The sequence below is a fragment of the Leptopilina boulardi genome, unplaced genomic scaffold (assembly GCF_019393585.1).
Source record: "Leptopilina boulardi isolate dan_hultmark-lab unplaced genomic scaffold, ZJU_Lbou_2.1 LbouV2_324, whole genome shotgun sequence".
Taxonomy (NCBI): Eukaryota; Metazoa; Arthropoda; class Insecta; order Hymenoptera; family Figitidae; genus Leptopilina; species Leptopilina boulardi.
In genome coordinates, this window is record NW_026137890.1 from 179175 (window position 1) to 192544 (window position 13370).

Below are 13370 nucleotides of genomic sequence, written 5' to 3' on the forward strand. Positions count from 1 at the left end.
TATTTTTAAAAATCGTATTTAATTAAAAATATAATAAATATGTCAACGCACGTTTTCCATTATTTTTTAAATATTTTTAAATTTAATTATTCCATTTTATGATTACGCTCTTCTCATGTGATAAAATGTAAAAATATTGTAAGGTTATGTTCATGAAAATACCTTTTTAATATATTGTGAAATCAAAATGATGAAAAACTTTTATTATAATGTCAATAAAAAACATAAAAAAAAATTTGTATTGACAGTTCATCTTATTAATTGTATATTTTTTTATTACTATATTTATATATTACAAATATTAAATTCATTGCATGTGTGTATTATTCAGGGAAAAAAATTTTGTTATTTATAAAAGAAAAATTTAATTTAATTTATATTTTTCTTCTCTTTAAAAAACGATGAGACGGCGGAAACATCAACAGCAACAACAACAAATAATTTATTAAACTTTACAGCGTGTTTACAGCTTCAAAGGTACATAACCTCAACTATTTCGTGAGCACGAGATCACGCACAATTTTTTTTTTCATTTTCAACTCGGCGACAGTTGGCAACACCATGCGTGCGCAACCAACTCTAACCGACTTGGACTTGGACTTGGAGTTGGAGTTGCCAAACGGAGCTATTGTAGAAGCTCCTTAAGGCCTTTCTCCAATAGGAACCTAAACTTTTGCGTTGCGTGACTGAGGCTGCAGTCCCATGGTAGCGTTTTGCGTTGCGTTTTGTCACTAGACCCTGAGTGTAAACATAGCAAACATATATCTGCATCTCTTTTACACTCATGGTCTAGTGACAAAACGCTGCCATGGGACTGCAGCCTGACGCGTTGATTTTAGCATTGGTTGCCAATAGCAACCGACGCAATGCATACGCAACGCAAGAGTTTAGGATCCTATTGGAGAAAGCCCTTAAGAGGTGCACGTAAAACAGCACGGGGGTGAAACGCAATGCAAAAGTGAAGGCAGAGCACTATACGAGTCATTGAGTAACTATAAAAATAATTGTACACTTGACTTCAGCAGTTTTGAGAGGCAAATGAAGCGGGATATTTGAATTCACTTAAATTTAGTTTTATAAGTAAATATAAATATAATAAATCACTATAAATAATATAATATAAAATAAAAAATTAATAAATATAATAATAGTATAATATTTTCAAGCTGGGAATTAAATAATTTGTATATTTTTTAATATAATGTAACTTATTGACTATTGAGGAGAAATAATAACATTAAAAATTATAGTTCAATAGTTTATTAAACACCTTTAAACATAAAGTATTTTTTCTTCTAATACATATCTCATTTTTTAATTTAAATATGTTCATTTTAAAAAATGTATTTTGATGATACATTAATGTAATTATTACACTATTATACTATATAAAAATACTATTTAAGTAATATACAAATCTATATTAATAAAATTAGACTTTTGTCCGTACATTGCTTAGAACTTAAAAATTCATGTATAATTCTTCGTTTCAAGTCATAAGGATTCTAAAAATAGGATTAAAAAAAATTCTGTCTGTCTGTCTGCACAATATTTTGTTCGCCAATCACGCATAAACGGCTTGACCGATTTAAGTGAAACTTGTCAGTCTTTTAGGTATTAGACTAACTTAAAATCTTAGCCATTCCCCATTAAAAAATATTAACTTGAACGGAAGTTATGGCACTTTTTGTAAAAATCGAAATTTTAAAATTTTTTCGCTTATTTTTACTAGACTTTTTTTTAGAAGTTTTTTGAGGTTAATTAATCACATTTTTACCTTAAAATTGAGAAAATAACTGATAGATTTAAAATTGTGAAGAAAAATTCCAAAAATCAAATTTTTTAAATTTAATTTCTGTTATATTTTACTAAACCTTTTTTAGCTATGTTTTTGAGTCCAATTAATCAAATTTTAACTTTAGAATTAAAAAAAATGACAAATATAAAGAAATGAAAAAATGTTTTTAGTAACAACCTTTTTATAATTATTGTTTTCGGGTTATAGATTTTTATTTTAATATTATAGTTTAAATAATATTAAAAGATTTTAAGTTGTAAAAAAAGTATAAGAAATTAAAATTTGAAAATTGGCTAAATACCAGTCTATTTGTATATATAGCTTAGAACATAAAACTTCTTAAATAATGTTTCTTTTTAAGAAATAAATAATCTAAAAATGAAAAAAGGTAATAGAATAATGATGCTGCTTGAAAAATTTGGTTCGAGAATTATCAAAACAAAGCTTAAACGAAATCAAATTAATCATGGTAATTTGTTAGAGATTCAAAATATTTGAAATCATTAATTACGAAGTTGATAAAGAAAAATAAAAGGTTAGTATATTTTTAGTATGTGTTTTTTAGATTTAAAATTTTAAACAATTTTAAAATTTAACAAATTTGTGAAATTATTAGTTCAAGGTTGTAATAACAATCAACTATCTATACAAAAAATTATTTGCACGAAAGTACTGTTGGGCGCACACCACTAGATTTCGCTCCCGCCGAAGGCGGGTACGAAAGCTAGTATTCTATATTTTTAAAAATAAGTTTTTAGAAAAAGTACATTTTTGAAAAGTGAACTTATAATATATATTAATTTAATATTTGATTATATATTTTTATTAAAAATTGTACATAAAAATTATTATTTATTTATGATATAAATTTAATTATATTACTTACAATAGCTGCAAATAAGATTCGAAGAAGATTCGCCAAAGTGCCACAGAAAAAGCTAAAAAACAAGAGAAAACAACATCTTAGACATTATTCAATGATAAAAAATCTATTTTACTTTAATTCTTATATTTCCCTTAATATTTATTTACAAATATATTTTTGAAATTTATTTACATAATATTTTGATTGCTCAATAAAATTACATTAAGGTAGTACACGCGCGATCGCACTTTCTATAGAATTTAATGAAATTTAAAATCTTAACAGTTAATAACAAAATCTACATACTCCGAAAGTTTTATACAAATTGCCCAGATAGCACAACAATTTGCAGCAATTCCTCAGCAAGTTTACAATGCCAAATTTGTTTGTTTTCAATATAAATTTGCTACAAAACTGTGGCAAATAGCTATATGTCCATGCTTTGCGAAGTTTGCATTGCAAGTTTGCATTGCAAGTTTGCAGAAGAATTTCTCAGAAAAATTGCAGGAAAATTTTATGACAAACTTGAAGAAAATTTGCTGATAATTTGCTCAAGTTCATGTCATGCGCAGTAGTTTTCTATGGCACTTATAGGGCTGCGCAATAGATTTTAGTCGCCTTTCCTTTAGGAAAGGTTTGCAGTAACAAAATATCATCATATTTACATCAATGACATTTTTTAATTTTTGTCGAAAAATGTCCGCAAGTTTTCTTAAAATTTGTCATAAAATTTTCCTGTAATTTTTCTGCAAACTTGCAATGCGAACTTCGCAAAGCGAGGACATATAGCTATTTGCCACAGTTTTGCAGCAAATTTACATTGTAAACATATAATTTGGCATTGCAAATTTGCTGCAAAAAGTTGTGCTATCTGCCCAGTAAAAAAAAAGAATTGGGAGTAAGCGATAAGAATTGGTGGTAACTTAAGCTGAATTCGGTTTGGCGAAAAAACCGAATTGGAACGTTACGGTGAATTATTTTTTTCTTACCGTGAATTCTTTTTTCTTAATCGAGTTTGCATTATAAATGAATAAAATAAATGCTTCGAAGTCTAAAAAAGCCGATTTGGAATAAGAAATATATAATTTAAAAAAAAAAAATGAAAGCGAAGTGTGACAGATTCACCGACGATTTTATCAAGTGAGTAGTGTTCATATGATAAATTTACCATATGAGTAGTACTCACATGGTAAAATTGTCGGTAAATCTATCACATTTCACTTTTATTTCCTTTTAAAAAATTATATATTTCTTATTCCAAATCGGCTTTTTTAGACTTCGAAACATTTATTCTTATTCATTTATAATGCAAACTCGAATAAACAAACGTCAATTCAAATGTTTAAGGGAAAAGAATTCACGGTAAGAAAAAAATAATTCACCGTCACGTTCCAATTCAGTTTTTTCGCCAAACCGAATTCAGCTTAAGTTACCACCAATTCTATTCGCTTACTCCTAATTCTTTTTTTTACTGGGTGGGTGACCGTTTCTGAAACGAGATATACATGTTAAAAGTTTGATACTTTAACATTGTTAGCCCATATAGAGTGCATATAAATGGCACATTTCTTTCAATAACTTTTAAAATGTTCTATAGATTTTTTTAAAAAACTGGTATATTATAAATGAATATTTGAAGAATTTAAAACAAAAAAATGAAAAATAATTACTGTTTCATTTAAAAGAAATAAGATTTCAAAAAATAAAAAAAATCACTAATTTTGAGGTTAATGCATGGTAAGTTTAGGGGAATCACTACTAACACATGCATGTGTTCGTATCTGTACACAGGCGAACGATGTATTTAGTACAGTCATGTAAAACAATCTTAAGCAACATACTATAGTTACCCTGTACTTTGTATGCTTACTATTGAACTTTATTTTTAACAGTGACTGCTGCAAGTATACTACCTTAATTAAATTTAAAAGAAAGATCAGAAAAAATATTTCCTAACCTACAAAATTTGAGATTTTCTAATGCATGCATTCAGATGCATGAATTTACAAAAAATTTCGAATTATAAAATTGCTACTTACCGATAATAATTATTATTATCAATCTTGTCACTTTATTATTTTAATTTCACTAATTCCATCACTATGTAATTTGCCGGTATTTATTCAAGAAGATCTTTGTTTACTTTTTCTTGAAAATAATCGTGTCACACGAAATGTTTTGATGTTGAAAATTACTGCTGGAGTCATACCCAGTTGAAAATTCCGACCACGTTTACGATGTCGTATTCTAAGTAGTTTGCGACGTAGTAAACGACGTAGTAAACGACGTAGAAAACGACATAGTAAACGACGTCGTAAATGAAAGCGGAATTTGGGATAGCAAACTACGTCGTTTACGATGTCGTTTACTACGTCGTTTACGATGTTGCAAAAATTATTTTAATATTATTTATTTAGTAATTTAGTAAGTCCAATATCCAATATTAAAAATTTTAATAATAATTTAAAAAAAAATTTATTTTTATTATTTTTTAATAGTTATTATTATTATTTTATTTTTAATATTTTAATTAAAATAAAAAAATGGTCATCAAAATATTAGTGAAACCATTTCTTCCAAAAAAGAATTTGTCTCAAATCCAATAAAGGAGAGACATCGGGCAGAAAAAAATTTCGACAAAAAAAAAATTTTCGATCACTGCTTATATACCAATCTAATAGCACCTCAACTGCGAGAAACAGTTATGATGTTCGCCCTCCCTGTGGCGTTGAGCGAACTTAAGTCCAGAGCTGAGCCATCAGCGCAGCGCGGAAACATTTGAAAAATTTGATTTTATTAGATATTTTATTTTATTTTAAATATGACAAATAATTAACTTAATAAATAATTAATGTCATAAATAATTATTAATAACATAATGTCATACTTAATAATTCGTTAATTAATTATTTTTAACGAAAATTTGACAAAAAAAAAATTTGTTGGCCAAAAAAAATATTACCATTAAAAAATAATTTTTTTGTTAAATTTTCGTAGTAAAAAAAATTTTTTTAAGACAATTATTTGTGACCTAAAAAAATATCACGATGAGAATATAATTAACAAAAAAAATTACTCGTAGCACAGAAAAAATTTCACCATGAGAAAATAATTTTTTAAAAATTTTATTTGTAAAAAATTTATTGGTAGCTCAAAAAAAATATCACGATGAGAAAATAATTTTTTGTCAAATTTTCTCTGTAAATAAATTAATTAACTAAATAACGTACCGTAAAACGGGGTTATTTCGCTCATTGCGGGTAAATTCGCTTACCCACTTTTATGCTTTATTTCAGCTTTAAAATAAAGTTTAATACCTTTATTAGCAGGTAAAAATGTTAAATTTGTTAATAGAAATACTAAATTTTAGTTTTTAATCAAATTTAAAGCAAAAAAATGGGTGAGCGACTTTACCCGCACTGAGCGAAATAACCCTGTTTTACGGTAATTATTAGTTACTTAATTTTTTACTACGAAAATGTAACAAAAAAATATTTGTAGTACAAAAATAATATCAAGATGAGAATTTTAATTATTTTTAAATTTTCTCTGTTAAAAAAAAATTTTGTGGCCTAAAAAAATTATCACGATAAGAAAATAACTTTTTTGTCAAATTTTCTCTCCAAAACAATTAATTCACTAAATACCGTAATAAATCGTTGTTTTTTTACTACGAAAATTTACCAAAAATTTATTCGTAGCACAAAAAAATATCACAATGATAAAATAATAATTTTTTTTCAAATTTTCTTTGAAAAAAAAAATTCGTGTTTTTAAAAAAAATCACGATGAAAAATAATTTTGTTGTAAAAATTTCTCTGTAAAAAAATTTAACAAAAAAAATTGTACGTAGCACAAAAAAATATTACGATGAGAAATTTACTTATTTTAAAATTTTCTCAGGAAAAAAATTATTTGTGGCCCAAATAAAATATTACCATTAAAAAATAATTTTTTTTGTCAAAATTTCTCTTGTTTTCGACCAAAATCGTGTACTTGTTGAGACGCATGAAAATCCCCTAAACTTCATATAGCAGAAATGCCATTTGACAGAAATTTATATAACAGAAATTTTATTGGACAGAATATTTACATGGCAGACAATTCATATAACAGACTTTTCATTGGACAGACGTTTGATTGGACATAATTTTTATCGAACAGAAATGTCACTTAACAGAAATTTTATCTGACAGAATTTCCATTCAACAGAACATAAGTATAGCAGAACTCTCATTGGATAGAATATTTACACGGCAGACGATTCATATAACAGACTTTTCATTGGGCAGACGTTTGATTGGACAGAATTTTTATCGAACAGAAATGTTACTTAACAGAAATTTTATCTGACAGAATTTCCATTCAACAGAACATAAGTATAGCAGAACTCTAATTGGTCATAATTTAACTTTTGCATCATACATTCTCATTCCTGCTTTATTTTTAACTTGTCGGTAAAGTAGACGTAGAGGTCAGTAGTTGCTATTTCTTTCTCGCCCCAAAGTTTGAATATTAAATAATAAAACTAATATTTTATTTCATTATTATTGATAATGAATACCTAATAATTATAAGTAAATAAAATATTAGTTTTATTATATAATATTCAAACTTTGGGGCGAGAAAGAAATAGCAACTACTGACCTCTACGTCTACTTTACCGACAAGTTAAAAATATAGCAGGGATGAGAATATATGATGCAAAAGTTAAATTATGACCAATTAGAGTTCTGCTATACTTATGTTCTGTTGAATGGAAATTCTGTCAGATAAAATTTCTGTTAAGTAACATTTCTGTTCGATAAAAATTCTGTCCAATCAAACGTCTGCCCAATGAAAAGTCTGTTATATGAATCGTCTGCCGTGTAAATATTCTATCCTATGAGAGTTCTGCTATACTTATGTTCTGTTGAATGGAAATTCTGTCAGATAAAATTTCTGTTACGTGACATTTCTGTTCGATAAAAATTCTGTCCAATCAAACGTCTGTCCAATGAAAAGTCTGTTATATGAATTGTCTGCCATGTAAATATTCTGTCCAATAAAATTTCTGTTATATAAATTTCTGTCAAATGGCATTTCTGCTATATGAAGTTTTGGGGATTTTCATGCGTCTCGTGAACATGACATAACACAGTCAACAGTAAACTTTTGGAACGTATTGTACTTCTCCTGCGCAGTTTAGCAAGAGAAGGAGAGGGATACAAGAATCAGCCCTCTCTCTCGGCTCGCGACTATCAATGGCAGAAAGTACGGAAGCCTGTACGCATGGAGAATAGACTACAGGAGACCAATCTCGTGTATGTGAAATGAGCGTTTTCTTGTTGTAAGCTATTAGTTCTGAAACATGTCGCGCGCGGCTCAGCGTTCGCATAGTTTCTTCTAATTTGAAAATGAAAGTGCTTCTTGGTTCAAAAATATATTTCCCGGTAAAGACACATGTCTCGCATCATGAATTTTTCGCGAAGTTAGTTTACATATTGTTTTTTGACGAAAAAAATGGATGAGGTAAGTTCAAAATAAATATTTTACCTAAAAAAAATTTCCATTATTAACAATGAATATTTATATATATTTGTATTTTACTTCTAATTCAAAAATAAAATCATCAGTGTAATAGTCTTAGGTTATATTTTGTTCTGGTTTTAAGTTAAATTTTAAATTAATTTAAAGGTATATTAATTTACAGAATAATAATAAGAGGCGAAAATTGACAAAAAGAAAATGTGCGAAATGTGATTCATTCTTAAACCTGAACACAAATCGCAGTTTTTTTAAAAAACCAACAGTAAGTTTAAATCTTTAAAAAATATTTATCAATATTTAAAATTTATAAATTTTTTTTCTATTTTAAAATTTAGAATGTTACTTTAAGAGACAAGTGGAAAACTATGCGTTTCTTTCGCCACCTGTCGGAACGTACAGAGTACTACCGCTGAACTTGCAACAACTCCCAGCCCCATTTTAGTCAAGCGCATGCATGGGAGATTGGTCTCCTGTAGTCTATTCTCCATGCCTGTACGGCTCACGAGCGTCTCAGACGCAAGTGGCGGTGTTTCGTACCACAAGTGGCACGAAGTCCGTCCAACTTGTGGCAAGTTTATTAAAACGTTGGTTCTACCACGTGCTCTCTGAAGTGTTCTTCGAAATTTGTTCTAATCCTGATCAGTTCTGAGTTTTGTTCTATAAGCGAGTGTGACTTCTACCCTCGCTCATCGTAACCTTTTGTGAAATATCTAAATTTTTTGTGTCATCCTGAGAAACTATTTTATTACTTCATTCTGTTCCGCGTGTACTTTCATAAATTTTACTGGTTTTATCTGAGTTTGAGATGACTCACTGTTATTGTGCTGTGACCTCTGCTGTTTATAATGCTTTGTAGATTTATGTAAACATCTTTTGTATATTTGCGGTGTCACCTTGCAGTGTTGTGGTCTTCAACAGTTTAATATCTTAACTGTATACCCCTTGTTCAAGGTTTAAGTATATTTAAAGTGTTTGTAACCCGGTGTTGACATTTTCCCGCGTTACAAGTACAATTGATGTTTCTCACTCAATTTGAGTTTGTCTCTCATTGTTGTGTCCAGAGGGAGCTTGACTACAGTAGTCTTACTTTAACCATCCATTGTGTTATTTTTCTGATTGAAAGTTAGAAATTGCTATTGAGATCATTTATATATATATCAATGTATGGCCTATACGCTTTGAATTCAATTCTCACATGTATTCTTCTCATGGGAGTTTATTATGATTCATGAATAGATTCAACGTATGGCAAAGTCATTTTCCTTGTACTCGACTTGTCCGTTTCCAAGCGAACAATATATTTGATTCAATCTCAATTTCCAATAAGCTGGATTTACTTTGCTGTTGTCTAACCCAGTAAAAAAAAAGTATAGACAGTAAGGAAAAAGTATAGACTCATAGCTTAGTGGCTATACCGTTCGGCATGTAATGACGGTATAGAGACGTTACGGTGTATACTTTTTTCTTACCGTGAATACGGTTCACCTGGATTTTTTGAATTGATGTGTATTAACGCGATTTGACATTGTCAATGAAAAAGCCGATTGTTTTGAAGTGTAATAATGCCGATTACGAGGAGGAGCGACGAAATTTTATCTAAAAGTTAAAAAGGTAAATGTGACAGGCACGAGACCTGCGAGAGTTGTTACCACTGGATTGAGGAAATGCATCATTACTGACAAAAAGTATTCGACAGAAACTTACCGACAGAAAGTTACTAGGAAGAGCGGCAAATTCAAATGGTCAAATTAAATTCGAATGAATATATACATAATTTAATGTAGTTTTTTTATTTTAAATCAAGTATAGTATTTTAAATAATTAAATACCGATATTAAATAATTAATGTTTACTATAAAAATTGACATATAGACATGAAAATTTTTTCATTTTTAGCATTTAAATCTGTGAAATAATGAAATATTGTAATTTTATTTTTTAATTTCATAAAATTTTTATTTTTTATTAATTATTAATAATTAAATTTTTTTCATAAAAATAAAAATGTACTGCAAAGAATATGTTTTATGCATTGAAAAATAAAAATTTGTTAAAATATATTATTTCTATATTTTGTAAATAAAGTTATTTATTAAAATAATTTTTTTATTTATAAAATTGAAATAGATTAAAAAATTAATGTTTTAAATTAAAAATTTTTTATTTGAATTAATATATGTAATTAACTATTATGAAAATTAATTAGTCGTTAAATTTTTTTTTTTTAATAATAACTAATCTTTTTTTACCTATAAACAAATTTAATTTTATTTTGAACAAAATTATATTTTTAATGATAAAAACTTTGTTATTTTACATAGAGACGAATAATATTATACTTTTTTTATTTGTGAGTGAGAAGTGACCAAAACCAAATAATTGTAAATCATCGTAAAAATATTTTAAAAGGGATAGAAACAAATAATACATTTTAAAATTATACAACACAAGAATACTCGCAAATCGCATATACGCGTATGAAACAAATTATAAGCATTAAAAATTATTGTAGGATAAAAGAATGCGTTTAAATATAAAAGAAATTCACAAATAAAAAAATATCGTTTAAGAGTGTCGAACGGTCTCTGAAATTCTTTGGCATTCAATAATCGCCCTATAAAAACGGCACTGAACGTGAAAATGATAAACATTGAGTTTAACCCTTTCAGGGGCACATTATTCTAAGCATACAAATTTTTGTTTCATTACGTATTTATACGTTTTTTGGGTCGCTGAATACAAATCCGAGGTCAGATTTTGCAAATTTTAAAAATTCAAAATGGCGAATCCAATATGGCGGACATTTTTTTTTTAAATTCAATATATTCGCCATATTGGATCCGCCATTTTGAATTTTAAAAAACTGACATCTGATTCGTAATCAGCAACCCCGAAAACCCCCGAGTAACGAGTTTCATACAAATTGCATTATATTTTTAAAAAGTCGTCCGCCATATTGGATCCGCCATTTTGAATTTTGAAAAACTGACCTCAGATTCGTAATCAGGGACCCCAAAAACCCCCGAGTAAAGATTTTCAAAGTCGTAGCACTTCGCGTTTACAAATAGCTGAATTAATTATTAAAAAAATGCATATTTTTCAGATTGATGGAATAATATTAAGTTAACAATAATAAATTATTCATAAACAATATTATAGATTCGTTATATTATATCCTTAGAATCTAAAAATAAGAAATATATGATTATTATTAGATAAATATGCCGGAAATACCAAAAAAACAACAACAAAAAAGGTGGGACGTATACGTCCCACTGCCCCTGAAAGGGTTAAAATACTTTTTTCTCAAAACGCGGACACTTTTTTCAAAATCGGAAAAAATACCAAGGATCCTTATCTTATAAATTTCTTAAATCCGAAAGATTGTGTAAATCTATACAAAAATGCGATTGTAAAACGAAAAGTACGAAAGTAATATAATGACAGCTGCGACATTGTGCTCCCTGCATGCTTCTGCCACCTAACGGCTGCAGGACGTAATAAACCTAAAATTATATTACTTTCGTACTTTTCGTTTTACAATCGCATTTGCGAGTATTCTTGTGTTGTATAATTTTAAAATGTATTGTTTTGTTTCTATCCCTTTTAAAATATTTTTACGATGATTTACAATTATTTGGTTTTGGTCACTTCTCACTCACAAATAAAAAAAGTATAATATTATTCGTCTCTATGTAAAATAACAAAGTTTTTATCATTAAAAATATAATTTTGTTCAAAATAAAATTAAATTTGTTTATAGGTAAAAAAAGATTAGTTATTATTAAAAAAAAAAAATTTAACGACTAATTAATTTTCATAATAGTTAATTACATATATTAATTCAAATAAAAAATTTTTAATTTAAAACATTAATTTTTTAATCTATTTCAATTTTATAAATAAAAAAATTATTTTAATAAATAACTTTATTTACAAAATATAGAAATAATATATTTTAACAAATTTTTATTTTTCAATGCATAAAACATATTCTTTGCAGTACATTTTTATTTTTATGAAAAAAATTTAATTATTAATAATTAATAAAAAATAAAAATTTTATGAAATTAAAAAATAAAATTACAATATTTCATTATTTCACAGATTTAAATGCTAAAAATGAAAAAATTTTCATGTCTATATGTCAATTTTTATAGTAAACATTAATTATTTAATATCGGTATTTAATTATTTAAAATACTATACTTGATTTAAAATAAAAAAACTACATTAAATTATGTATATATTCATTCGAATTTAATTTGACCATTTGAATTTGCCGCTCTTCCTAGTAACTTTCTGTCGGTAAGTTTCTGTCGAATACTTTTTGTCAGTAATGATGCATTTCCTCAATCCAGTGGTAACAACTCTCGCAGGTCTCGTGCCTGTCACATTTACCTTTTTAACTTTTAGATAAAATTTCGTCGCTCCTCCTCGTAATCGGCATTATTACACTTCAAAACAATCGGCTTTTTCATTGACAATGTCAAATCGCGTTAATACACATCAATTCAAAAAATCCAGGTGAACCGTATTCACGGTAAGAAAAAAGTATACACCGTAACGTCTCTATACCGTCATTACATGCCGAACGGTATAGCCACTAAGCTATGAGTCTATACTTTTTCCTTACTGTCTATACTTTTTTTTTACTGGGAACCTGTATTACCAGCAGTGTAGCATATAGTGTATTCTAGAACTTTTTCGTCTTCTAAGTTTATTGTTCTGACAGTTGGCTGTGCCTCAAGTCATTAAGAAGAAGAAGAAGAAGGAAAGTGGATTTTTTGAAGGGTCATTGACAAATATGACAATTCCGTTGGATCCTGTTGCTGTCTATTTCGTCAGTGCTTTTCATTTCAATTTCATGTGAAGAAGAAGAAATGAATTTTATAAGATATTAGTAATATTAGCATATCAGTAAATCTCATCGAACAAACATTTTATAGTTGACACATAAATACTCCTTCCAAACGTAAATATACATATTAATAAACTAAGGATTCCACTAAGAATTAAGCGGAAGTTTTTTCTTAGTTTTTTTAATTTTTCTTAGTTTAGAATAAAAATAAGATTTTTTGGTTATGTTGTCATTTTTTAATTTAAAATACATGAAGAGGATTTTATTTTTTAAAATCAAAAGTATATTTTTATGAATATTTAAGATTAATAAAGATG

General features: G+C 27.5%; 1 protein-coding gene across 4 annotated transcripts in view; it reads right to left on the reverse strand.

Annotated features, from left to right (window-relative positions):
- The window catches only part of LOC127284326 (uncharacterized), a 70056-nt gene that overhangs the window by 47262 nt on the left and 9424 nt on the right, over positions 1–13370 (reverse strand). Inside the window, exons 1-2 of one of the 4 annotated variants that reach the window (XM_051309721.1) lie at positions 4703–4765; positions 2685–2736 (exon numbers count right to left, since the gene is read on the reverse strand). The exons of 2 other annotated variants lie outside the window; for them this stretch is intronic. The gene's annotated coding sequence lies outside the window, so the exon portion shown is untranslated. Of the gene's footprint in view, positions 1–2684; positions 2737–3652; positions 3797–4702; positions 4766–13370 lie in introns of those variants that run through there. One more of the 4 variants, XM_051309719.1, reaches the window with a different exon arrangement.